Genomic DNA, 26290 nt, shown 5'->3' with positions numbered 1-26290 from the left:
ATTTTTCTGTTCCTCCGATCTTATCTTAGATGCGTCTAGACATTTCTATAAGGAGCTATGTCTGTCCGTCCATCAGTTCATCCATCCGTCACGCATAATTTTCAAATAACCTTACATGGATTACATTATTTGGATTTTTCGGACTATTGTTCCTATCCTGAGGGCTATAATCACAACGCTTTGGTAGATGTAACCTCCGACTTTCTTCAGGTGAGTCTTTTTGTCGAACTCGGGAATCGACACCAGTAGAAATCATGACTGACGGAACGAAAGCATGCTACCCCGTGGATTTAATAAAGGGTTCCGTTCGAAATTCCCTGCTGATTCCTGACTTCGACAGACAGATTCCCAAGTACAACAATATACAGTGTACTATTTGCAATTGTATTTTTGAATTTCACCAAGTATTGTACGATGCGCAAGGACCCATAACGTAGTGGATATAGTACTTGGTAAAATTCAGTTACAAACTTCTGAAGGTTGAAGGTTAAATCCTCAGTGCAGGCGACACTCAAAAATACAATTCGAATTACTTAAGACTTCTATCCAGTCATTGCTGATAGAAGTATAGTATGCTACCCCCCGACCATTAAATAGAGGCTTCCGTTCCGTTTACACATCTGGGCAGGAGCTACTCTAAGCTCCCTTTTCTGCATTGACAGGATTTAAAACCGGCTCCAAAATCTAGTGAGCGTTCTACCAAAGCGTTGTGATAGGAAAAATAGTCCGAAAAATCCAACAAAATTCCGTTCGAAATTCTGTGCAGATTCCTGAGTTCGACAAAAAGATTCTCGAATTCGACAAGATTTTTTTTTCATGGTGGTCACCACTTATCAAGGCCCAGGAGCCACTCGGGGATAAGGGTTATTGTGTGTACAGTAATCAATGGGATAGTATCGTAGTAATAGTTAGTATTGGAGATTTGACAAGGTGTCATTACTTAAGAGGGCGGTTCATCAGGAATTTGTTTGTGTTGGACTTGAAGACATCCAAGTTGAAGTCGAGGAGGAAACAGGCAAGCGGAAGAGAGTTCCACAGGCGGGCAATTCTAAGAAAGAAGCTTTGTTCATGGAATCTACGTTTTGATTTAGGTACGGATAAAGAGTGGGGAAAATTATTGACAGTGGTTTCAGCTAGTCGGGGTTTTTCATGAAAGATTGGTGGAGGGAGCAGAGAATGGAGCTCAGACGAGCACTTGCCATGGAAATAACGATAAAACAGAGACAGGCTCGCAACGTCTCTTCTGTTGGAAAGAGGTTGCAGGGAAGAGAAAAGGGCATCACCCACCAAGCCACGAAGTCTATTTTGTACTCTGTCAAGGCAGGATATGCTGTTTTTAGTAGCTCTTGCCCAGATATGGCAGCAGTACTCCATCCTTGGACATACTTGACTTTTATATATATAGAGAATTGCATCATTAGTGAGATATCTTCTGGAGCGGTAGCAGGATCCCACCATTTTCCCAGCGACCTTGGCCACAGACTTGATGTATGTGTGCCATTTCAGATCAGGAGTAAAGATCAAACTCAGACGCTTAGCAAAAAATGAGGCCTCGCCTAGACGAGAACCATACATTTCAATTGATGACAGATGGGGATCAGAACGCTTATGATGTAATGATAGGAGCTTGGTCTTAGATGCATTAAAGGTAACCAGCCACCTCTTCCCCCACTCTACCACGTGCTCAAGATCTGAGGAGAGAGAATCAGAGAGAACATTGTCATTTACGACCTTTGATGTGTTGCCATAGATAGTCGTGTCATCAGCATAGATGCCAAGGAATGATTTAAGTATGTGTTTTAGGAGATCATTAATGCAGATTAAGAAGAGAGTTGGGCCCAGAATGGACCCCTGAGGGACTGCAGCATTAATACTGTGGGCCTCTGATTTCTGTCCATCAACCACTACTCTTATGAGCCTATTAGAGAGAAATGATTTAATGATAGAGAAAGCATTTCCAGTTATACTGTAGCTGGAAATCTTGTGAAGTAGGCCTTTATGCCATATCTTATCAAAGGCCTTTGATATGTCAAGAGCAATTGCCCTAGAAATGAAGCCTTTGTCGAGAGATTCACTAATCCTATGATATATGACTATTAGCACGTCTGCTGTAGATCTAGTAGAACGGAAACCATATTGCGTGTAACTAAAAAGGTTATTTCTGCTGAGGTGATTGACTATTTCTCTATTTAATATGGATTCCAGCAACTTACTCCTGAGACTCAGGAGATTTATTGGTCTGTACTGAGAGGGAGATGATTTATCACCTGAGTTCTTAAATACAGGGCATACTGATGAGGTTTCCAGGGTGTTGGAAAGCACTTCTCCTTAAACAGTTTTGTAAGTATGGGGGCAAGTTCTGGTTGTAGCTTTTTTAACACTATAATTGGAATACCGTCAGGGCCAGTTGCTTTACTGGAATCAGGGTTCTTGATTAGCTTGGCGATCTCACGCACAGATATTTGTATGTTACCTAGCATGTTGTCTGTTGTAGGAGGAAATACGCGGAGTTGATGGCCTTCGTCGCATAGGGTAGAATTAGCTGCAAAGTTCTTGGCAAATAGTTTGGCCTTGTTGGATGCTGACGAGATGACCTCTGGTCCATTGATAATGGTTGGGATAGAACGCACGCTTCTGTTCAGGATCCTATTTGTTATTTGCCAGAACTGGTGGGAACCAAGCCGCTGCTGAGCTACTTTGGATTTAACGGATTGAGCATATAGCTCTCTTGCATTTCTTATTACTCTTTTACAGTGGTTGCTGGCAGTCCTGAAAGTAGCTTTAGTCTCAGTGCATCTATTACGTTGGTAGCTATGGAAAAAGTGATTTCTGTGCGCAATAGCAGCAGCACATTCTGGGGAGAACCATGGCTGGCTGTTAGGTTTTTGTTGAAATTTTTTAGATCGTATGAATTGGTCTATACCTACAATTAACCATTCGGTCAGGTCTGGTACTATAGAGGACACATCCTTTTTAAACATGGAATGGAGAGGTAGATCAGATATGAATGTACAGAAGCTATCCCAGTCAGCTATAGAGTATCAGTATACAGTACAGTGGAGAGGTACGTCTGTAGACTTATTATATTTCATTTTTATCTTAACTGATACAACGGAGTGGTCGGAAGATCCCAGAGGAGATAGAACGGCACATGAGCATAGCTCACGGGAAGTGGAACTATTTTTATAATTTCATAAACATATATTTATTTTATAAATTCAAATAAAAAACTGATATTTTTAAAATTAAAAAAACTATTTTAATAATTTCATAAACATATATTTATTTTATAAATTCAAATAAAAACTGATATTTTTAATTAAAAAACTATTTTTATACTTTCATAAACATATATTTATTTTATAAATTATAATCAAAACTGATATTTTCAAAATCAAAAAAATATATTTTAATAATTTCATAAATATATATTTATTTTATAAATTCAAATAAAAAACTGATATTTTTAAAATTAAAAAAAATATTTTTATACTTTCATAAGAATATATTTATTTATAAATTCAAATAAAAACTGATATTTTTAAAATAAAAAAATATTTTTATAATTTCATAAACATATTTCCTATAAAATTTAAAATTAACTGAAAACTTTCATTTTTACTGTTATTAAAGGTGCAAATAAAAACTAATTGTGTTATTTTTTGTTTATTTTTATTGAATAGTTATCAGTAATGTCTTTTATATATATATTTTTTTCAATAAATCGCTTCACAATAGACATACCAAAGAACAATAAAAGTGAAGGAACTAATTTAATTTTGTCACCCCTTCCGGTAGCAGCCACGCGGAAAGTTAGGAAATACGTATGGTGACTATAACAAAAAAGAAATTTGCAATTTTCTTTTCCCTACAAAATATTTCTCAGAGAAGGGCCATTGCTATCCTATCTACTTGCTTTCACATGAGGGCAATGTTAGAAATTAGGCAGGTTTTTAATTCGAAAATATTCCAGCTACCCATAAACTGGACAAAATGAAAACAATGCCTTAGTGTAGAAGGATTCCTTCTTTGTTGACTGAGCAAAACAGATACTACACTTTGCAACCAAACTTCTTTTCGAGATATTTTCAAATAGGTGTTCAGCCGAGCTCCAATATCTAGATTTTTCCCTGTAAAACATAGAAAAGCAAGAACTCGTCTCTCTACGACAACTGCAAAGAAGTTTCCCTCCTCCTCCTCCTCCTTCTTCTTCTTCTTCTTCTTCTTCTTTTTCTTCTTCTTCTTCTTCTTCTGTCCCCCTTAAACCAAACGGAACTTCTATGAACAGTTTAATTTCCAAGAACTTCCCATCTCTGGAACTCAATACTGCGGACTGTGTTCCTGTTGGTTATAACATTGTCGACGTTGAGAAGAAAGACTTGTCGAGCCGTCCTCTTGAGTAATCCAATTAGTAAAGAATTATTAATATTAAAAATGTATTTTTATCGTTAACCGCACAGAACTGAATGGGCGTATCTTAAGTTTATCGTTTATATAGTTTTAGATGCATACATATAAAATGTTTCGAGAATCGATAAGCTTGTCCGTTGGCCTGTCACGTTCATCATCATATTAATTAGGTGATTCTGTTGTTGTCAGTGGTCTCCTTTATATTTTTCTAGTCAGAATTATTTCTAGAAAAGTATCGGTTACGTACGGGTGAGACCACGTGAAGGTTGTCAACATTCTAAGTGAAAGTGATCATGTGGATCAAACTGGATTTGAACTTTAGACACCCAGGTTGTCAGTCCGTATCGTTAACCACTTGACCACCATTACCTCCTGGCCACTCATGTTTAAAATGAACTTGCCGATTGGATAGACGCATCTTTAGAATGCTGTGTTTGTTCGCCCTCCCCACTCTCACTCCTTCTCTTTGACATTTCCATTTCCTTCTCCTTATGCCATCCTCTTTCCTTTTACTTGCGCCACCCCATGCAATTCTTCCCTCTTGCTGCGCCTGGATCGGACACCACCAACCGTTTTATATTTAATGAGCGACTATGAGTATTTATGGCGCCTTGGCTTTTGTGTTACCCTGGCTTTTGCACGGCTCCAAGAACACACGCAAATTCAACAAAACAAAATGGAAAATAGAACAGAAAACGTTGGCACTTTCAAAAACAGATTTGTCCTGGATATCATAGACGTAGGCGTAAACAGTTCTTACTAAATTAGTCAAAGTATATGAGAGTCCTAATATGATTTTTTAAAATGTGTATGCAATCAATACACACACATATACACACGCACACACACATGCTATCTACTACTATATAAAAGTCACTTTGTGTGTGTGAGTTAATTTCTCATAGGTTCCGAAACAGCTGAGCCTATTTTTTGCAAATTGCACACAACACTAATTTACATGTCTGGCAGTGTTCTTTGATATGTTTTGTACAGAAATTCATCCGATAAGTATCGAAAATCGAAAAACATCCAATCTTAAAAATTGCTTTTCTCTCTTATAGATAAAAAAGAATGATTTTTATAGGGGAATATTTTACGTTACACCGGCTAAGGTAGATAATAAAATTTCAGCAAATCATTTTTTCTTAAAATACAGATTTATTATACTCTGCAGATATAGCTTAGTGGTAGCGTATTCGACTACAGATCGAATTATCCTCTGTTCAAATAAGATTTAGATTTCCTTTTTTTGCACTTTACATACTTATTCGAGTATTACTCATCTTCTGAACTTTACAGTTTTCATTTGTTTGCGCAAGCCAACAACGTTAGAGAAAGTCTATAAAAATACTTGCTGATTATTTTCCTCTGAAGATAAAAGTCAGATTTTTTTTTGTAACTCAATGGAAAGAAATAATTAACTCATGTTTTTTAACAATACATTTTGTAAATTTTGATTTGCACAATTGAATTTCCCCTCATATATTGACGATCTAATTTTAATATTGGGTATTTTCTGGACTGCTGGAAAACCGCTTCTGTGGTACCAATTTTCAAGAATTCTGACGAAAGAACTGACCCATTAAATTATCGCCCTCTTAGTCTTCTCCACCTTTTCGCCAAAATATTTGAGTCCTTAATTAATCAAGCTCTAGTCTATCACCTTACAGCTGCTATACTAAACTCCTGACGGACAATCAATATGGATTTAGGCAAGCGAGTTCCACAACAGATATCCTAACTGTAATCTCTGAACGTATATACCGTTAACTGTATAAAATAGAGGAGGGTAGAGCGGTAGCGCTCGATATATTTAAGGCTATTGACAGGATATGGCACGATGGTCTTCTAAAGAAAATTAGATCATATGGTATCACTGGAAGAATACATAATGTAATTAAATCCTTCTTAGATCATATGGTATCCTTTTGAATACATAATGTAATTAAATCCTTCTTAAGTAGGAGAAAAAAATCTAGGCTGTCCTCTACGTTCGTACATCTTAACAATATGATCTAAATGCGGGAGTACCCCAAGGGTCTCTCCTTGGACCTTTATTATTCTTGATATTCATAAATGACCTCCCTGATAAAATTGTTTTAGAGATGAGTATATTTGCTGATGACACCGCTCTCTATAACAGGCACGAGAGAAAAACAAATTAACACATATCTAAGGAAATGACAGAAACACTAGAGGATGACCTCCAATCTGTAGTGGAATGGGGACAAAAATGGATGGTCACATTTAATGCTGCCAAACCTAATAATTACAAGAAATCTTCTCTACCACCGATAGCAATAGCCAAGAATACATTACACGAAAGTACTTCATTTAAACTCCTCGGTCTAATGTTTACAGGGAACATGAACTGGAATAGATACATTGAGAACATTGCCAAGGCTGCTGCGAAGATGGTGGTCTCTCTTTACCGTGCTAGAAAACTACTTACGCCTGAAAGTATCCTGTACCTCTATAAGGCCACCATTTGCCCATGTATGAAGTACTGTTGTCACATTTGGGCTGGTGCATCTGCTACTTGTCTCTCACTCCTTGACAGGGTTCAAAAGAGAATCGCCAACCTGATAGGTCCTGAACTGTCATCTAGGCTTCAGCCTCTGTTCCATCGACAAAATGTTGTTTCCTCTGTCTGTTCTCCAAGTACTTTAATGATGAATACTCTGACAAATTACAAGCACTTTTACTACCTCGACGTGAATACCCCCGACAAACCCGACAAGCAGCTATATCCCACCCTTCACTGTAGAGATCCCCAAGTGTAAGAAAGCCTTTTACTCCAATAGTTTCTTCCCCAGAACTGCTAGACTTTGGAACTCCCTTCCAGGTTCATGTTCTCCAAACTGTACTGACATCCTGAAGTTCAAATGTAATGTGAACAGACATCTTGCAACCGATCTCCTTTCATAATACCCCTGCAATTTATGTCACCAATAGTAGCCCCCTACTTCAAAGTGGCACTGTGTCTCCTTTGGGGTGAAAAATTGTATAAAAATGTAGAATGAAACTATAAATATTAATATTAATAGCAATAATCATATTTACGTTTCGAAGTTTGAATATATTATATATATTATCAATTTTGAGTATATATATATATATATATATATATATATATATATATATATATATATATATATATATATATATATACTATATTAACAAAACCAAGACTTCAAAAAAGGGATTGATAGCAACAAAAAGTGTATTTCAGTGTAAGTTACAATCGTTTCAATACCAGTTGGACAATTTCAAGCATTATGGCGTTTGAAAATTATCATATAACCACCATTTCTTCAGACTTCTTGAATAAAAAACACTTTGACAATAGAACATTGTTTAAAGAAAATTCCCTTAACGGAAATAAAGCATGCAAAAACATTTACCCTGGAGGCATCCTCCGTTAAAAGCCCATTCAAATATTAATATATCACCTAATTTTCGTATCCTTATTTAAAAATCAGCCTTAAGAAGTTTCCGCAAAAACCCGTAACCATTTAAAATCTTTTAATAATACTATTCATTGAATTCCTAAATTAGATTTCTATATTTCTTTATTTCACATTATTAATTTTTTAAAAGAGAATTTTTAAAATTTTATTTCTATATTTATAATGTGGCCAGAACAACCTTGTTATAAGGTTACGGTTAATTTTTAGTTTCGTATTCGCTCATTTGTGGCATCAATGTTTACAAAATATCGATTATCTTATTACTTAGATTTAAAACCAGTTTAGGGTTAATATTTTATTAAATAGGAAAATAAAGGATGACATTACCTTATATTTATTAATCCTCATACAATATTCCGAGTAATGGATCCTATTCTATTTTTCATTATTTAATATTTTATTATTCATTATCGTTTTAATCAAATATGGTTCTAGATAGTTGTGAAAAAACTAACTTCGAAGGGAGATAATACATTACGTTGTTAACTACTAGTTAAAAATTATGTGGAAATAAAGGTAGTATTTAGTACTTATAACAGTTAAAGGGAGACAACTAAGGCCGTTTGATGTTTAAGGTCTAGTAAATCCTAAAAAAGCGTATATGATTTATTAATTAATTTAATTAAACAGATACAGGAAAGGCTACGATAGTTTATTCAACAAATTAAGAATCTAAAGTAGATTTTAAATCTTAAAACTGATTATTTAGCTATGGGTTTAACCTACATCTGCTATTCATCCATAATCTGCTTAGGTTACTCATGGATTCAGAACCAAAATTACAATTTGTGTATTGTGTTCTTGGATACCTAAATAAAATAATATATATCCTCTAATAATTATTTTGACAACGAAACCACCCAATACCTACAAGTGTGCTTCACTCCTATGAGAAGGTGTATACCCTTGCATTTTTGGATAAAAACATTTAGAACAAGAGTAAATAAACTAGCAGGGATTCTACAAGCTTTAGTTGTAAGAGAACAATATCAATTTATTTCCAATCCACTAATTGCTAATTTAATATTTTAATAATGATTGCTAGTTTATTGTGAAGTTGTTTTATTGATCTGGAAAGGGCACCACTTATTTCACCATCAATACTGCTACAACTAAATACTAAAAAATGCTCGCGGTTATGGAACAATGTTTCCAGTCTTTGTTGAGCTTTATACTTTATCTATATTTATTATCCAGTTTAGAATAATAGAAACTATATTTGCTTATTAGATGTGGATCCTTCGTTTAGACTACATAATTCCCAGCTATTTAACTCTACTTTAAAATTTGACCTTGTATCCGAGGATCCTTATTGTTATAAAAAGTTATACCTCAGTTACATTTAAGACGTGATAGTAGAAACCTATTCCTGTGAAGACATCCCTGTATACCATCTAGCCCTTTATTCAAAATTTCGTCTTTAGAGTTCACTATGTAAAAAGCTTCCAATAAACATAGATTGCACCTTTTTGATTTCCCAGGGCTGTACTTGCTCCCTCTATCCACTACTGACCATTTTACTTCAAAATCTTTATTTTTTCTATTAAGTTCCCTGACCCAATCCCCTAATGCAGTTGTATTCCTCTTTTTATTTCTAATGCTGATTCTTGCCCCCCCCCCCTGCTATCGTTAACACCTTCTCTATTAGTTTCTATCTCTGGTTCCTTTTTAAAGGATACTACATGGTTTCTATATCTTTCCTTAAACATGCATTACATGGCCCCAAGATATATCTTCCTAGTATTTATTATTTATTTATACACTATTTGTGAGGTTAGGCATTTCTCAACCAACGGACAATTCCCAGGTATTCTGCAATTACATTTTCTGTCTAAGACACTTTCATTCGATGCTAATTCGTTATTATTTCTTATTTTGCTGATTTTCCTATTGTTGGAGCTAATTATAGTGTTAGTTAAGTCGCTTGACGTCGAGAAAGATAATTTTACCGAGTTTCTATTTATTATTTTGCTTAATCTATTCTCCGGAGGGAAGTATTTATCAATTATTCCGTAGAATTCCCTATGTATATTATTTTTGATATGCTCGCTGAACGGTGGATTGAACCAAACCTGTCTCTTGCGTCTATTTCTTTTATTAATGGTGCCCCCTCGTCATTGCCTGTTCTGCTGTTATTATTACTCCCTCCGTTTCCATTCCTTTGATCATTATCAACGTATCCCTTATTGATCTTTGGTTTCTTTCTAGCTCTCATTGCCATGTTATACGATATTGTGCAGTTAGCTTTGTTGTTCTAACTATTATTGGTTCTATTATACTCAATTTTTCCATTGTATCCCGATCTCATAAGGGCATCATTGTAATATTCCTTGTTTTTATCAAAAAGACTCTCATTCTTAGAAAGTTCAGAAACTCTTTTGGAAATGTTGGGAATCAACGCCTTCTTCATACACTTCGGATGATTCGATTGGTGATCTATATAGAATATTTTCTGGTTGGGTTTGTGATATGGTTCATATGTGTTATCGTTTAAGTTGAGGGTAACATCTAGAAAGTTAACTTTCTTGTAATTGCTGTCAATTGTTATCTCTAATCCTAATTCCTTAAAAACACTTCTGATGTTTTTTCTTGATTTTTACGTAATACGATCGCTAGAATTAACTACAAAAAGAGCGTCATCCCTATAAAGCCCCCCCCTCATTCAAACCTGGAATTTTCCTGTCTATCTCCTTTAGTAAGTAAAGACCAATCAAGTCAGTAACTTGCGCGTGTATATATTAAATAAATACACACACACACACACACACACACACATATATATATATATATATATATATATATATATATACATAATTATGTTAGCCCCTTTAATAAACTTGTTTCTGATCGTTGAGTACTCTCAGTTGAAATAAAGTCGGTCAATTTAGCTCATATGCGCAGATCATCATATAATGATTAAATCACTCTGACAGACATTAAAAACATTTAAAAATAAATGTTTAAATTTCAAAAGTATTTCTCGCGGTTCACTGAACGATGTTTCAGACAAAAGGGAAAGAATTACTGCTTTCTGAATCGGAGTCTATCCATATCACACCTATCGTTGACAATTCTTTTACTTTTGTTAGATAATTAACATTGTTAAAAGTTAATTAGTTATTCTATCTATTCAATGATATTCTTAAAATAGTTTGTATTGGGAGTTATTTATTGTTTATAGAATAAAGTGTAGCAATGGATTTTAGCTGAAGATGTTTATATAAATTAGCTAGGTTAAAAATAAACAAAATAACCTTTAACAGGCGTACGTGACACAGAAGGTCACGTTAAGAAGACGTGTCTTTTAATTGGTTACGTCACCAGAACTGAGGTTAAGAGGTCGGGAACAGGCAGGAGAGTTGGAACTTGGTTATGGGAGTGAACAGACGGACAGGAAGCGAGGCTAGGTAGAACAAGCATGTAGACAAGAAATGCAGACGATTTGAAGACCATTTGAGACAACTGAAATAAATTTATATTTTAAAAATATAAAGTGGTGTTCTGTGTTTTTTTTGTTGTTTTTTTTGTTTTTTTTACAAAGGCATCACCACATTATCAAGGCCCAGAGGCCACTCAAGGATAAGGGTTAAAGAGTGTACAGTAGAAATTGGTTAATATAGTAATCATCAGTAATGAAAATTTGGTAAATTTGATAACTTATATGGAACGGCTCATCAAGAACTTATTTACTTTAGACTTGAACACAACCATATTGTAGTCAGCCGGAAAGCAGGAAAACGGAAGACAATTCCACAGGCGTGCAGTTCTAAGAAAGAAGCTTTGTTCATGAAATCTACGTTTAGGTTTAGGCACAGATAAAGAGTGGGGGAAATTATTGATAGTGTTTACAGCTAGACGAGTGTTTCTTGTGAAAGTTTTGCGAGGGGGGACCATAGATTGAAGCTCAGTTGAACACTTTCCTTGGAAATAACGATACATCAGAGACAAACTCGCAACATCTCTTCTGTGAGATAGAGGTTGCAAGGAGGAGAAAAGGACATCTCCTACGAGGCTACGAAGTCTATTTTGAACCCTATCAAGGCAGGACAAGTCCTTTCTAGCAGCTCCTGCCCAGATGTGGCAACAGTATTCCATCCTTGGACGTACCTGGCTCTTATATAGATAGAGAATAGCATCAGCAGTGAGATATCTACCGGATCGATAGAAAGATCCCACCATTTTTCCAGTGGCCTTGGCAACAGATTTGATATACGTGTTCCATTTAAGATCAGGAGTAATGGTCAAGCCCAGAATCTTGTCAAAACTTGAGGCCTCCTGAAGACAAGAGCCATTCATTTCAATTGATGACAAATGTGGATTAGAATGTTGATGATGTAAAGAGAGAAGCTTGGTTTTAGATGCATTAAAAGTAACCAGCCACTCCTTTCCCCATTGTACTACGTGCTCAAGATCAGAGGAGAGAGAATTGGAGAGAACTTGGTCGTTTACTGTCTTAGATGTGGTACCGTAAATGGTAGTGTCATCAGCATAAATGTCTACAAATGATATAAGGATATGATTTGGAAGATCATTAATGTAGATCAGGAAAAGAGTTGGGCCCAGGATGGATCCCTGAGGGACACCGGCATTAATACTGTGAGCTTCTGATTTTTGCCCCTCAACTACTACTCTTATGAACCTATCAGAAAGAAATGAATTAATAATTGAGAAGACTTTTCCAGCTATACCATAGCTAGCGATCTTATGAAGTAAACCTTTATGCCATACCCTATCTGTGGTTTGACAAAAGAAGGAAGAACATATGCCTCAATTGGATGGTGTCGGTTATTTCATGTTTCGTCACGGAGTTCAGCAGAAAGAAGATATGAAGTATATATTATTATTCTTATACAAAAGTGATACCTTATATAAATATGAACTGTAATATATACCCGTGTTATAACTCTAATACAATATGACTCAGTTTATACGTCGGTATCATATCGATGTATACGTTTATAACAGGTGTTATAAGAACAATATAGCATACGACTGTTTCAATATCTCTCACCTCACATGATACAACATTTGAAGTTGTATTTTCAGCTTCTTACATCAATTGGCTCCATGCCTTGTTGGAGCAATTTCTATTAAAAAATATTTAATTTCCTATTGATACACTTCACCCATTTAATATATTTGCCCTTTTTTTCATGCGAGCTATCTCAAAATCGCCATGTTATTTCTTAAGACAAATTTATATACTTCTTTATCCGTACGATTTCAATGTATACTATCATTAGTAATCTATCTGTCTATAGAAAAATGACAATGTGTGTGCGAAAACACTTCTCAACCTATATACTCAACGAACTTTTGATCTACAAACTTAATATTCAGTATATAGGTATTCAGACACGTGGAAAACTTTTTAATCAGTTTTCACCCGGAAAAAAAGACTGCTTAGTGGGTCAAAATTGAAAAATTGTTAGTGATTTCTATCTGTTTACTAACTGTTTCACAAATGCCTCTTCTTGAATCTGCACATGTAAAATTATTTATGTTAAAAATAAGTAGGTTTGAAAACACTTTTTAAAGAATCCTGTCAAGCTGGGCTAATAGTTATTGTACTTGACTCCCTGTTTTTAAGTTTTGGTTTCGATCTCAGCTCGAGTATTTTTTTAACTTACAAAAAAATGAACTGTTAAAAAAAACATAATACTCGCATGCACATATCTTAGTTTCTGTATTGATTAAAATATAATATTTAGGCGTATTTTACGACTGGGCAACGCTGGGCGACCTGCTAGTTTAGATATAAAATGCACGCATGCCATTTTTCTATCATGTTTACGATGCAGGAATGTGACTTTGGATCACGTTCTTTGTTTATTTATGACAAGGAAAATGATTGTCTAATGACGGGTAAATGGAACTTGCCAAACAGAACAGTTTTCCATCAGTTTTATGCTCCGTTACGTAGATTAAAGTGCTAAAATGATAATAAACTTTATAGCTAGAACCCTTATTCCAATTTGATCAAAATCCGTTAAATGATTTGGAGTCTAGAAAATGTCTAAAAGTTTAGCTTAAATGGTTTTAAGAAATCGAAACTCACGGAATCGTGCAAACTTGGTCTCTAATTATTCTGCGTCAAATTCAATGCAACTCTTTTAAATGAAAGATTGCTCCCATATTATGCCCCATAAAACATTTAAATTCTCACACAGAGAATATTTATTAACTAGTAGGAAATTCCACGGAATGAAAAATATATTGAATCAATAAATATGTTTTAATAAAGTTGATATTTCTTGTGGATATCGCAGGAAATTATCATTTTGGAAAGAAAAACCAATAATACACAGCAAATGTAAGTTTATTAATATTGCTACGAAAATAGTGTTCACTGTATTTAAAATATAGAACTGATCCAAATAAAACAAATTAATAAATACTAATAAATACTAAGAAACTAATACAGGGTGTCCCAAAAAAAGCTGATGGTTAAAAATTCTTAATTTTTTATATTTTTCTTTTATTTTTTCAGATTATCTACAGTAACCCTTCCCAGGTCATCATGAGTCCTTACACTACCGAGGAGCGGATATTCATCGTAGAGTCGTATTTTCAGTTGAATGAGTCACTATCAGAAACTCAAAGAGAATTTCGACGAAACTTCAACACAAGAAACTCCCCTACTCCCACTACAATAAAAGCTATGGTGGCTCGATTTAATGAGCCAAGGTCTGTATGTGACCTTCCTAAATCTATTAGCAGAGATTGTGGCCGAGGATCCATCCACATCAGTAAGAAGAAGATCAAGTCAAATTGGGGTCTCTCGATCAATGTGGTTCCAGTAGGACGGTGCAACGGCGCGTACGACACGAGAAACATTAAATCTGCTCCAGGATAATTTCTGCAACCGAATAATTTCTTGTGTCTGGGAGATAAATTGGCCACCCCGCTCGCCAGATCTCACATGTGCAATTACTTCCTTTGGGATTACCTCAAATAACGGGTATACGCAAACAAACTAGCCACAATTAATACTCTTAAAAACAATATAGAAGTAGAAATTAGGGTCATAATCCCTGAAACATTAAGTGATGTGCTGGACAATGACCTGCAGAGAGCACAAGAGTGTGAAAATGAAAATGGTGGACATTTGAATAACATCATTTTTCATAACTAAAATTAGACCTTGTGAAAAACATATTCTAGATTAAGTTGTGGAAATAAAATTAGAATAAGTAGACTATGATATCTTAGTATATCTCAAAATATCACGGAGAGGCTCATTTAGCTACATATGAAAATTGGTAAGCATAATTTAAATATTGAGGAAGTTAATCAAATTTAAAATTCGTCAGCTTCTTTTGGGACACCCTGTATTAAGCTGTATAGTTGAATATAAATAATAAAGTTATGTTGTAAGAGACAATCTTTAATTTAATCCTTCAGTCCAGCAACTTTTGGCAGACAATATTGTTCTTTTTTTTGTTGCCTTTTCTTTCGAATGCTCTCTTTTGTTACGTAACATTTCGCTGACTCGTTTCTTCTAGGAAGAACAGTTGCACGTTGAAACTACTTCAATTTCCTTTCTCAGACCATCACAACCATTATCTTATATTATTATAATGATACAGCAGAACCACAGGAGATGGTGACCTTACGATACGTTTTTTTCAGGTTACGATGTGGAATACGATGTTTTCCGACCCCTGGTTACGGTATTTCCCCCGCTTTACAGTGTTATTTATAACGTTACTTGATTATATGCAAGTGTATTATATACCATACTGTATTTTGTTACTAATTTTTAATGCCGTATCCCGGAGTTCTATTTTATTCGAAAACTAGACTACATCAAAGAGACGTCACTTTCATATTTTTGTCCAGGGTTCCCAGATTGGTCTTTTAAAAGCCAAATTTCCAGAATTTAGCTATTTTGAATCAGTTTGGTCTTAAAAAATTGTATTTGGCCTTTTTGAAAACGTAACATACGAGCTAACTAAGAAACAGAATATTATATAGAGTCATGGTTTATACTTATGTTAACGACAGGATAATTTCTCGTCTTAATATGCTGGAAGTAAATTTGAAAAATTAACGTTCAAATTCGACTCCTCGCTATTTGTTCAAGACATTTATATATATATATATATATATATATATATATATATATATATATATATATATATATATATATATATATAAATGTATGGGACAAGAATACACGTCTGACAGTAGAACATGTCGTGAAACTGCAGTCAGTCGCTGAAAAGTGAAAAAAAAATGTAAACAGAAAAGAAGGGGTAATGATTGTAAGAATAGAAGACTGCGTAGATGATGTGTAGAGTATTATTCACGATGATTTTCTGGCATTCGTTTCCCAGGTATCTTTCTGTTAAGAATTCGTTCTAGAAGGATATCGAATACTTACAGGAGTGACAACGTGAAGGTTGCCAACGCCCCTAAATATAAAGTGCTTCTGTGGAACGAACTAGATTCGAACTTGGAACACCCCGGTTGTCAGTTCGTGTGGTTAACCACCACGCCACCGAGCCACCGTCGCTTCTCTAGGTAAATGATGCGATAAACGAGCTTAGAAAATATATAACAAAAAATACGGAAACTAAAACTAAATACGAAAACAAAAGTCGAGAAAATCAGAATAGATATCTAAAAACTTTCATAGGACATTTATAAAACTTATCAAAGAAATATCGTTCGAGGCCGCCTCCACATTGCCAAGTGTAACATAGCACGGACGCGCGGACGCAAATGCATGCGAAATTACGTCGCCGGTAAAGAAAAAAACTATAAGAAGAGAAAGAGAACGTGAGAGACGTGGAAAACGTTCGAGATCACGTTAGAAGCGTGAATTACGCTCGAGAAGACGATCACGTGGGGGACGTCATGGCCGTACCAATGAGGAAATAAATGTCGTTGTTGCAAAGAATAAGTGAGCTGAAGTTTTTCCTATTCTTTGCGGTCCTGGATATGACCTTAAACTATATGCGAGGATGAGGCCCCATCTTGTGGGCTTTAAGGAGTGTGGAGCCACCTTTAATTGCCATTGCTTCCAAGTCCACTTTGACCCGGACTGGTAGTACCTGTTAGGGTCCCAACTCTGGGTTAAATAGAAACCGACTTAAAAAAAACAAACAAATATACTCTATTTAAAAAATTGTTCTTCAAAATCATTGAATTCGGCATTAAATAATCTGAAAAGGGTTGATATGCCGTAAAACAAAAACAACCAACCAACCTATTTTTGCGACTGAGCATACAACGTGTTGGTTGTTTGAGTAACGTTACACAAGGAAAAAAACATTTGAACAGCGAAAGATAAATGACAAAACAAAATGGCAAATCCCAGCCCGAAAAAAGAAATACAGAAACAAATATTGTCCACTGACAACAATGCAGACGACAGTATTGGAAAGTGGAAGGCAGAAAATCCCCGAGAAATAGAAATACAAGCACACAAACTCGTATAAGCAACAAAAAAACAAAAAACAAAAAAAAAAAACGAACATGATAAGACAGTTAGTCAAAACTTGCGCAACAGTAGATTTCGCTGTCTAATTATATCACAGAGTTAAGACTTAATAAACAAAAGTGTCTAAGAGAACAGAAAGGGTTATAGAACTACTATTAACACTAGTAAAATTTTCAAAAATCTGAAAAAAAAAGACTCATGAAAATTAGAATTAAACGCAGAGTATATCTTATAAAAACAACCGCATTGATAAAGACAATTTAAAAACTAAACTATTAAAAAAAAAAAAAAAAACTCGAGTGTGGGAACGCCTTACATAACGAAATAACGCCGATAAATCAAATAAAAACTTCAATGCAATGGCACCGTGTAAACATAATTAGAAACACAGAAAAAATTACACGAAACCACAAGAAGTCAAATTATCATAGTAGATAAACATAATCACATAATCTGACTTCTATTCAAAGGGTATCGAGTATACTGGAATACAACTCAGGTTCCAGATTTAACTAACGAGCACTATCAGCGTGAATTTTATGGTAAACAGCTGCCACGAGTTACAATGTTTTTGGAATGATGACTGAAAAAAAGCGGAGAGTTCTGAAAATTTGGGTAGACTAATAGTCACCCAGACTTCAGGGAAAACCACTTGCTGGTGGGTAACAGCAGATAATTACACGTGCGAGAACTCATAGTAAGTAAAATTATAATTTCAATCTATAGCAAGGCTCATATGCCAGGAGGCAAGAGTGTTTTTTTTGTAGAATAGGTCATGGCTTGACCATTCATCTTTATCCATTGTCACCAAGGCAACGGGATGACATCACTGTTGCCGTTGACATTTCTTTTCTTTAGGTTATCCGCATCATGATGAAGAGCAACTATCGAATTGACGTTTTCTTCTAATCTTCAATGGAAAACAATTTCCTATTTGTCAGGCGGGAAATCGCTCTTCAACCTTGTCACGTGTACACAAGTGTATAGGAGACAATGATGGTTACAGATTGTGTGTGTGTGTGTGTGTGTGTGTGTGTGTGCGTGCGCGTGTGTGCGTGTGTGTGTGTGTGTGTGTGTCTGTTTGGAGTTCTTCTAAAGACCATTTCGTGTTTCAAACATAGTTCTCGAACCATCGTTGTCTTCAATACAATATATATATAAACATATATATATATATATATATATATATATATATATATATATATATATATATATATATATATATATATATATATATATATAGGTGTGTGTGTGTGTGTAGTTCTTCCAAAGACCATTTCGTGTTTCAAACATAGTTCTTGAACCATCGTTGTCTTCAATACATTATATATATATATATATATATGTGTGTGTGTGTGTGTGTGTGTGTGTGTGTGTGTTGGGACGATTTATCGGAATCAGAACCGTAACAATCTGAATCGGTATTGGTATCGGAATTGGAAAATTTGTGCCTATTTTCTAATACCAAAAACGATTATTTTTATTGCCTTTTTTTTGTTTTTGCTTATGTATGAAGTTTTCATTAACGGTAAAATGATAAATATATTTTGATTTTTAACTTCCAGTAAAATAAAAATAAAAAAATGAATTACCCTCACAGGTGTACTTTTACATTTGCGAAAATATATGCACAAATTACATGGGTAGTTATGTTTATTCCCTTACCATCCCCCGTAAAAAAAAACAACTCTTTAATAAGAAATTTAAAAAGAATCAGAATCGGGAATTGCATCGTACTCGGGAATATAAAACAGAATCGGAAATTGTATTAGAATCCGGAAAAATATTCGTATATATATATATATATATATATATATATATATATACTGGTGAGTAGTATATACGACGAAACACGTGTCCATAGATTACAGATTTATACGTAAAATAAATAAATAAAATAAAAAACAACGAATATATGTATATGTATATATATAAATATAAAAGGTAGTTTTGAAGGCTTACAATACTAGAATGTACGGTCGTTGTGAGTAGATAAATAAACAAATAGTAAATAATTTCCTTTATTTTATCTGATTGGTTTGTTTTTCTTTCTTTTTTTTAAACTGTGGATGATATTTATTCCATAGGTCCTTTCAGGTGTATAACTCATCTTCAGTGGAGAAACACACACACACACACACACACACACACACACACACACACACACACACACACACACACACACACACATATATATGTTTAAGAAAAACAAAACAAAATTCACTGTCGTAAAAATCACTGATTGTGAATCGGAGTATCGGCGAGAAGAGACTATAGGTGGATGTGATCGTTTTGTTTTTATGCATACGTAGCGCAGATGAATGCCCTACAGTATAAACATAATAAATAAAAATATATATTCAAAGCACTATATATAAAAATGTCAGTAAATGGCTGAAACAATTGGACGCTTATGCAGATAAATAAAACTGCACCTTTTTATATGAATATAAACATAAGTCTCTGATCCTAGTGAAACGGTAAATTATAAAAAATATGTATAGCTCTAGTATTGCACTATCGAGCTATCTAAAAGAATACTAGAACTATAAATAGTCAAGTTTATTGTACTCCTTGTCAGATAATCAAACATTTTGTATCCCCTTTTACAGGTTTATAATGTTTTTTAAATTTAAATAATGTTTCAAAAATAAGATTTTTCTATTTTATATATATATATATATATATATATATATATATATATATATATATATATATATATATATATATATATATATATATATATACAGGGGTTGGACGAAATAAAAGAAGCACCTTAAAAATCAACAAAATTTATTTTAATATGGTGTAGGTCCACATTTTGCGGCAATTAAAACCTTAATTCTCCGAGGTATTGATTCATACAAATTGTGAATTGTTTCCAAATGATTTTTCTCCCATTCGTCAGCTAAAACATCCTCCAGTTCTTTTAGAGTAGATGGCGGCGGAAATCAATTTCTTATTTGAATCTCCAAAATCGACCATAAATATTCAATAATGTTTAGATGTGGGGATTGTGGTGGCCAAATCTGATGCTCAACTTCATTGGAATGCTTTTTGTGCCAATCTTTAATAATTCTAGCTGTATCATTTTGAAAGATGGCGCCCCCCTCGGAAATAGTCCTTGAACCATAGGATGAACTTGGTAACCCAAAATTCCTAAATAGTCTCGACTGTTAATTCTTCTATGAAGAGTAATCATTGGTCCAGCGGATTTCCAAGAAATAGTACCCCAAATCATCACGAACGCCCGCCATGCTATACGTTTGGGAGAAGTCTGGATACAATGCTTCTTTCGGCTGTCTCCAAACGTAGACTCAGCCGGTTGTCGGAAATAAGTAAAAAAGATGATTCGTCAGAGAAAATCACATTTTTCCACTGCTCGATGGAGCAATTTTGGATTTTTTTACACCACTCTAATCGCTTTGAAACATTTGTTTTTGTGAGCAAAGGCTTTTTAATTGCAGCTCTTCCGTAAAATCTAGATTTGTGCAGCTCTCGGCGAACAGTTTTTTGTGGAAACTAGGTTCTGTAAATGTTTATTGAGCTCTGCAGTGATTTTACGAGCCGTGGTCATGTGATTTTCTCTAACAATCAGCTTAACAGTCCGACGGACTCTTTAAGACATCTTCATCTTTCCACCATACCTGTGCTTTTCTGAGGACATTTGTCCTCTTTTAAAAGCAGTCTTTACTTTTAAGACAGCGCTTCTTGAAACGCTAAGCATTCGCGCAGTTTCTGTTACACTAGCACCTGCCATACGAGCTCCAATAAATTGGCCTCTTTAGAAGTCCGTAAGGTTTGCCATTTTTATAGGAAAAGCTTTTGATATCTTTAAATATATGTAAAAAGTTTAATTAAGGATATTATATGACATAAATAATATACAAAAAAGCATTAAAATATGTAAAGATTTGATTGTTTAAAACACGTTCAACGATTGATGCCAATATATATATATATATATATATATATATATATATATATATATATATATATAATAGATAGATAGATATAAGTGAAAGTGAAAGTGTGTGTGTGTGTGTACATTTCCCTACGCAATAACTCTGTCAATTTTAAGTCTACAGACTCGAAATTTGAGATACAGGGTACTGAGATTTGGGAAAATCTTTGTAATCAGTTTTCGGCCAAACATTTGGCTGTTAAGGAGTCAAAGTTCAACGATTTGACCTTTGAGAACTCTACCAAACTCCTCATTCAATTTTGGGCCTAAACACTTGAAATTTTAGATATAGGTTCCTTGGACATGGATCTAACTTAATAACTTTATTTGAGCCCAAAACAATAAATGTTAAGGCGTCATAATAAGAGTCAAAGATAAAAAAAATTACCTCTGTGGTCTCTACCAAATTACTCAGACAATTTTTGGTCTAAGCATTTGATATTTTACAAAAAGCGTAATCATAGATAGGGCAAGCTTTTTAATCGGTTTAGGTCGAAAATTAGAGCTATAAATATATAAATCTATGTATGTATGTTTGCATGTTTGCCTAAAACTTTCGACAGGGGCGACTGATTTTCACAAGATCAGTATCGTTTTGAAGCTTGACCCTTCAGACGAAAAATACCGAAAAATTGGCTAAAAACATTAATTTCTTTATCCTTAACTGGCCACTTTTCTACAGGGAGGGGGCGCTTTTTTCACCGAATTTTCGAAAGTCATCCCCTCTTTTCGATGGTCTAGCCTTAATTTAAACCTACGTCACTTCCGGTTTGGCGGTGGTCGTAACAACAAAGACGTAACGTTTTTTTTCGATTCTTTTCCTCCTTCGCGATACGGGTTCGAGCCTGCCTTCCTACTACCACCATGCTAGTATATATATATATATATATATATATATATATATATATATATATGACTAAGTCATACTATCACATTAATTAATATGCGAAAATATAATTTTATGCGTAAATTTTTAGTATTTACTTCAACAGTGCTCAATGCATAAGCAGAGCTCGGTAGTAAGTTATAAAAATATATATGGCAATTAAGCTACACAGAATATCATTCTCATGAGAAATCGTCTGGTTACCTCGCGTTTTTATATACGCACAGTCTATTGAATTTTTAGTTAGCCAATCAGCTTCCCAGTTTCCACCGCATCCATCCTAATCAGACAATGGGCGGACACTCTCAGGACAAAGGTACAATTGACTTTAGGTTCACCCCTCTCTTTGTCAGAAAAAAATACTGGCATTCGCTGAAATAAACCAATTTAAAAATGAATAAAAAGCTGTGACTGTCGACTTATTCTTCTTATGGTCATAACTTGGCAATCCATGCTGTGCCGATACTAGTGGTTGTTGTACCAGCATAACTTCCTGCATGGATGAAAAAGGAATTTGAAGAGATATAAGATACTGGCAGGTGTGAGTATTTTTCTAATTTGGTCGATGGTGCTCGCCTTATTACCCGCAGTCTTCTATATGTTTGTTCTAACTCATGTGACATGTAAATGTTAGGCTCAGGAATTTAAATGCTGAACTTTCAGGTAACGTTCTACTATCCATCGATAGTTGTAAAGAAAATAAAGATAACGAGCAAGAGAAGGAGCTAACGAGAGGCAGAGGGAAAGACAGAAGGAAAATCAGTGGGAAATACAAATGTAACATAGGACGCGCGTATGCAAATACATGCTAAAGACGTCATCGGTAGGGAAAAACAAAACTTTTAAAATATCACGTTAGAGACGTGGAGTAGGTTTGAGATCACGTGGGAGGCGTGAATAACGTTAAGGAAAAGGATCACGTGAGATTCGCCACAGCGGTAACGAGAGAACGAGGGAATAAATGTACAATAAAACAAGCGAGTTGAAGTTCTTTTCTGTTCTTTGTGACTGAGGCGTACAACATGTTAGTTCCCGGACAACATTACACAAAGAACGAAAGAAAGAGAGAGAGAGAGAGAGAGAAAGAAAGAGAGAGAGAGAGAGACGGGGTAGCGAAGCGGATTGATATACAGAGGTGCAAAAGTAGGTGTACAGTGATAAAAAGAAAAACAAATAAAAGTCACTTTCGCTTCAGCATATTATGTCACTAATTTTACTCATGTGACGTTACTCTATACCTATTTGTGCAGCCCCTGTATATTGATCAAGAGTACTAATTTTTTAATGGACTTTTTTCTTAAATGTAACTGGTGTTAAAATCTCACCTTCTTGATCCAAGTATTCTAACTCGACCTCAGTGAGTGACCCAACGGGTCGCATTTTTTATTCAAGTATTACATTAAAATTACTATGTGTGTCAAACGTAACATAAACTTAATGCATCAAATGTAACATTTTACGTGTTCCACCGTTAAATTCCACTAGCCAATTAAATTGCAACATATGTAAAAAATTATGATGTTTTCAGTGAAATTCACTTTCTTCATGGTAGTTTACAATCAATTTAACACAATGAGCAAAGTTTATTTTTTTATTGATAGTTTTAATTTCTGGGTTTCGTTTAGCTCTTTTTCTTTATTTTTTACTTTGCACAGTTGGAATAATTTAATTTTTAAAAATCGTAAAATTTTGTATTTTTGTCAACGTTGTAATATTGACGAATACGCTGTGTTTGATTTAACGAGTTATTGACAGCATCGATTTATGTGCACATCTTGTTAAGTATACTCATAGGTTGTAAACATCCAGTGTACTAGCAAGTCGTTGAGACATCAACGTGAAAGAACTGTTGGAAATGATACATTACGACTATGTAGTCCCGACAGCCACCTACCTTGAAAATGCTGCTGTAAAAGTTGACATAGTTATATGGAATAAGATAGAGAGAGTGCAACCTTGGTTGAAATGAGTGTCCCTAACAGAGCTGAAAGGGAGAAACAAACAACATATCAAGGTCTCATGAAGGATATGAAAAGAAATAGGAATCTTAGGGAGATTTCAATCATACCAATTATGATAGGTGCCACAGGGCTTATGAAGAAGAACCTTAAGTCTTACCTAACTAATATTCCTGGTGAACCAAGCGCAAGAGAAATCCAGACAATTGCACTTAAGGGAACAGCGAGGATACTAAAAAGAGCTCTCGGCTGGTATCAATAAAAAGCAGAGGAATGTAAGCAGTGGATTTGGCAGCATTATTATCTTAAAAGAAAGAAATGAAAAAAAAAACTGTTATAAATTAATTTGTAGTGTAGGGATACAGTTTGCAAACGATAGATTATAGTTAAACAATTGAAACTTGACAAATATTACGGCTCTTAGTTAGAATGGATCTATGAGTAATGGTAATACACCGCCCATGATGATCACATGAGGGGCCCAAAGGAAGACGTAGTTTCGTATCCTGTGCTGCCCTGTCTGTTATGTTATGTGTTTGTTTTCGCAGCAATGACGTCACCAAAAGGATAATGCCATCCACTAAGGTAGAACATAACGGGAAGATGATTTATGACCTCATACATGAGACGTCGGTCTAAAATGATGAAGGAACAAGATGATAACAGCATCGATTTAAAAAGAGAGCATAGACGCACGGGTTGTCTATAAGAAAAGTGACTGAATATACACACGCACAACTCATACGACATCCATTATGACTATCCAATTTCTACAGTTACGTATCTAGAAAACGGAGCCATAAAACCTTATATAGTGGTATGGAAACAGAAGTTGGTTGGTTGGTTGGTTGTTTTTGTTTTACGGCATATCAACCCTTTTTAGGTTATTTAATGCCGAATCCAAAGATTTTAAAGAAAACTTTTTAATAGAATATATTTGTGGTTTTCAAGTCGGTTTCTATTTAACCCATAGTTGGGACACTAACAGGTACTACCATTCCGGGTCAGAGTGAATCTGGGAGCAATGGCAATTATAGGGTGGCTCCACACTCCCCAAAGCCCGCAAACTGGGGCTTCACCACTGGATATAGTTTAAGGTCATACCCAGGACCATGGAAACAGAAGGAGAAAGAAGCAACTTTAGTAGAAGTTAGTGTCTCCAATGGTGCTGGGTAAAACAGTGCTGAAAGAGAAAAGATAACGATGGCATGAAAAGAAAATGGAATCTTAAGAAGATTATCATTTCAGTTATTATAGGAACAACTGAACCCATGAAAAAGAATTTCAAAAACTACCTGGTAAATATACCTGGTGAACCAAGTGCAAGAGATATTCAAACAATTGCACTTAAATAGGCCGCTAGAATCTTTACAAAATAAAAAATCCTTATAGAATAATAAAAATATAGAATAACAAAAATATAGCATAATAAAATATAGAATAATAAAAATATAGAATAATAAAAATATAGAATAATAAAAATATAGAATTATAAAAATATAGAATAATAAAAATATAGAATTATAAAAATATAGAATAATAAAAATATAGAATAATAGAAATATAGAATAATAAAAATATAGAATAATAAAAATATAGATTAATAAAAATATAGAATAATAAAAATATAGATTAACAAAAATATAGAATAACAAAAATATAGAACAATAAAATATAGAATAATAAAAATATAGAATAATAAAAATATAGAATAATAAAAATATAGAATTATAAAAATATAGAATAATAAAAATATAGAATAATAAAAATATAGAATAATGAAAATATAGAATAACAAAAATATAGAATAATAAAAATATAGAATAGTAAAAATATAGAATAATGAAAATATAGAATAACAAAAATATAGAATAATAAAAATATAGAATAATAAAAATATAGAATAACAAAAATATAGAATAACAAAAATATAGAATAATAAAAATAAAGAATTATAAAAATATAGAATAATAAAAATAATGAATAATAAAATATAGATTAATAAAAATATAGAATAATAAAAATATAGAATAATAAAAATATAGAATAATAAAAATATAGAACAATAAAAATATAGAATAATAAAAATATAGAATTATAAAAATATAGAATAATAAAAATATAGAATAATAAAAATATAGAATAATAAAAATA

The 26290-nt window shown here is 34.0% G+C and overlaps 1 long non-coding RNA gene across 1 annotated transcript in view; it reads left to right on the top strand.

The window, feature by feature from the left end:
- The window catches only part of LOC145297079 (uncharacterized), a 146377-nt gene extending 131118 nt beyond the window's left edge, over positions 1-15259 (top strand). Inside the window, exon 2 of the long non-coding RNA XR_013870103.1 lies at positions 14371-15259. This is a non-coding gene — a long non-coding RNA (uncharacterized LOC145297079). The remainder of the gene's footprint in view (positions 1-14370) is intronic.
- The last annotated feature ends 11031 nt before the right edge of the window (positions 15260-26290 follow it).

Source organism: Euprymna scolopes, chromosome 17, assembly GCF_053919585.1.
Source record: "Euprymna scolopes isolate OS-2025 chromosome 17, ASM5391958v1, whole genome shotgun sequence".
Classification (NCBI taxonomy): domain Eukaryota; kingdom Metazoa; phylum Mollusca; class Cephalopoda; order Sepiida; family Sepiolidae; genus Euprymna; species Euprymna scolopes.
Note: the sequence above shows the minus strand (reverse complement) of the source record. Positions and strands in the feature narration are given on the sequence as shown.